This window comes from Arvicola amphibius, chromosome 1 (genome assembly GCF_903992535.2).
Source record: "Arvicola amphibius chromosome 1, mArvAmp1.2, whole genome shotgun sequence".
Taxonomy (NCBI): domain Eukaryota; kingdom Metazoa; phylum Chordata; class Mammalia; order Rodentia; family Cricetidae; genus Arvicola; species Arvicola amphibius.
In genome coordinates, this window is record NC_052047.1 from 33,804,065 (window position 1) to 33,807,604 (window position 3,540).

Below are 3,540 nucleotides of genomic sequence, written 5' to 3' on the forward strand. Positions count from 1 at the left end.
GGAGAAAGAAAGATGGCTCAGTGATTAAGAGCATTGGTTGTTCCTCCAGAAGACCAGGATCAGTTGGTAGCACCCACAAAAAAACCTCACAATGGTATGTGAACCCTGTTCTAGGGGATCCAGAATCCTCTTCCAGTCCCCTCAGGCTCCAGATAATCATGGAGAGTGCATGTGTACTCTCAAGTAAAACATTATTATTCATAAAATGCAATTATATTTAAAATTAAAAAATTAAAAGTATGTGTTACTGTTTTCATTCATGAAATCAATTACACATTATATATATGTATTAATTTTACAAGAAAAATGAAAAATTCTCACTTGTAATACTTATAAATAATTAAAAAATACTGAATTTGGTAGGCATAGAAACTCTACAATTTGAATGACTTTCAAACTAGAAGTAACTGGAGATCTGTAGTAAGGAGACTGTTTTTTTCCCAGCTGCCTAGACTCCCAAAATAACCACACAGAAAATATATTAATTAAATCAGTGCTTGGCCCATTAGCTCTAGCTTCCTATTGGCTAAGTCTTACAAATTAATTTAACCTATATCTATTAATCTGTGCATCACCACATAACAGTGGCTTACTGGCAAAGTTTCAGCATGTCTGTCTCTGGTGGCGACTCCATGGCTCTTTTCTGACTCTACCTCCTTTCTCCCAGCATTTAGCTTAGTTTTCCCCTCCTAAGTTCTACCTTGCTATAGGCCAAGCCAGTTTATTCATTAACCAATAAAAGCAACACATAGACAGAAGGACCTCCCATATCAGATATCTGATATTGGTCACAATGACTTAACACTTGCTTTCTGCTGCACAAAATGACAGTAATGAGTAGTAATTAAAATAAACAAATTGGATCACTTATGGTGGTTTCTGTGACATTGCAATTACATTGTATTTTTTCTTTATAATATAATCATCATCATGATTATTAAATAAAACATCTCAAGATATTTGAACTTTAAGGCAACTGAACACAAAACTATAGTAATGAAACTTATTGAATTGTTTCTTGAGATATGACATAGATTAAGCAACTAGGCAACATCTGGTATAATTATTCCCAGAAAGAAATTATATAACTTTTCACTCAGTCAGCGTTGTGTTTTCTTCTTCTTAGTCACCCAAGTTTCTTTTGAAATACTAAGCTCCAAGTCGAATGAGAACGTATATCTGGATTCCTCAAAATATATATTTTCAAACATATGGAATCTATGTGTGCTTATGGTCAATGGATTAACAAATGTAATCTTTTTTATTTACATCCTAGTCATGGAACAATTGTATAGATATAAGGTTCAGCAATAAAAGAAACAGTCATTCACAGTTTATTGACTTTCTCAATCACCAAGATAAACTTTGAAGCTGTATCCTAAATGTGCTTGGCACTGAGCTGGCATACAGCAAAAATGCATAGTGGGGTTATGCTTGAGATAGCTGTTATTGGTTCCATGGGGCCCAGGCTTGATTGAGTAGCTTTTTTTTGTACCAATTGTTAACTGATCCTCTTTTCACTTTGCTTTTAGTAAACAGAAAATACTATCAGTGTTTTTCCAAGTATTCTGGGTTGACCCTTTCAAGGGTTATCTGCCTATTTCACATAAGTAGCTGAAAAATTTTAGTGCTAGAATTTTGAGGTTATTTTTTCCTTCAAATTCATGTCTCCCCATTCACAATACAGACCAGGCCCAGTGGCCTGGGCTGAGGTGTACATGGGGTGGGTTTATTATGCCTCCTCTTTCTATACAGCCATTGTAAGAACACGCCTGTGGTAAGCACAAGGAGGCTGAATTTTGAGCTTATTGACTATTTATATCATATTATTTCAGCAGTTACAATGACAGATCTCCAAAGCTTGTTACCTGGAACTTCCAGGCTAATAACTGGGATGCAGAAGAAAATGTTAAAGGCAAAATAGCATAGTTCGGTAGCTTCAAAGTCAACTAAAGCTTGCAAAGATGTCATGATCTGAACTGTACAATAGTGACTTAACACAAATTTAAAAATGTTCTAATTTTTCCTTGACAGTTGCATAGTGTCCAAATATGGTAAGGAACTGACTTCTATCAAACACAGAACATGTAAAACTTGTGCATTTCTGTAACTTTTATAAAATTTTGAGCTGAATCACTTGCAAGGTGATAAGTACCTTGGTGGAAATGAAGGTTCAAAATAATACAGAATCAAGTAATAGATTGTGCTGTAGATGTACCAAGATGAAGTCTAATGTGTGGATCAAAAGTCTCCCATGTGTTGATACATTTGTCTTTCCCACATGACAAAAATATCAACAAGCTACCTTTGTTATTCTTTTTGGTTTTGCTTTTGTTTTGCTGCGTAATCTCTCAGGCTTCATCAAAGCTGAAAATTAGGAAATCTAAGTTCCAGCAGAAAAACAGTCAACTATTCAATTTTGGACTCACAGCTAATTTGCTTTACAAAAATAGAACAGGAAAGCAAATCCAAAGCTAACATTTTATGTCTTAAAATTAATTAAAATATTCATAAGCTTATAATCAATAACCATTTAATATTCTCCATAAAAAATTATTTGGTAACTTAATCAGGACAGACTCAATTACCTAGACCAATTAAGAACCAACATTTTTCAAGTTGCTCAATAGATTTCAATAAAAATAAAATAACATAAAATCCATGTATCACTACTAGCAGTTTATTTTTATTCTTTTCAGTGAAATTTCTATAACTTAAATGAACTTCAAAAAGTATTTTGATTTTATGGCAAAACAGATCCTAATTAACTGCAGTCTATAAGGGTCTTGAGAATAATTAATGGGAACAGTTAATCTGTTATAAAAATTATTAAAAATATTTTTATTTGGAAATCACTAGCTCCAAGGTCAACTAGAGCTTGCAAAGATCACGATCTGAACTGCACCACAATAGTGACTTGGTGCAAATTTAAAAATTTCTAATTTTTCCTTGACAGTTGTTTATTTTCTAAATATGACTAAGGAACTGACTGATAGCAAACACACAACATGTAAAATTTTTCTGTAATTTTTATAAAATATTTGAGCAGAATCACTTGCCAGGTGATATGTAGCTTGGTAGATATGTGCTCCTTAGCATTAGATTTTGCATCTTTTCTTTTGTGATGTACAAATTTGATTTTTCAAATTTTTAGTAAACATCATTTAACTTCTTCACATTACATGAACAGAACTGTCAAAAGCCTGCTCTTGTTTAGCATAGTAGGTTCAACTCCATAAATCAAAGCAACCACCACCCACAACAACAATAACAACAAACTCTGTCTGTAACCATATCTAAAGATTGTGACCTTTTCCATATTTGTAACCAGGAAAGAAAGTTACTTTTCTCCTCATGGTCTAATATTGCAATTATTCCTCAATTAAGGTCTTAATCCTTCTCTTAAATTTCACCATAATGTGTCCTTTCTAAGTTAAACACATAAACAACATAATCTCATTTAATCCTCAAAAATACCCATATCACTAACTTCGTTTATTCCATAGTGCCCCTCTGTATTTGCATCCTAGAATCACTCAT

General features: G+C 33.2%; 1 non-coding gene across 1 annotated transcript; it reads right to left on the bottom strand.

The window, feature by feature from the left end:
* Positions 1 to 1,662: 1,662 nt before the first annotated feature.
* LOC119806107 lies at positions 1,663 to 1,794 on the bottom strand. Its single transcript, XR_005284138.1, has one exon. It is a non-coding gene; the product is annotated as a small nucleolar RNA SNORA51 (small nucleolar RNA).
* Positions 1,795 to 3,540: the final 1,746 nt, after the last annotated feature.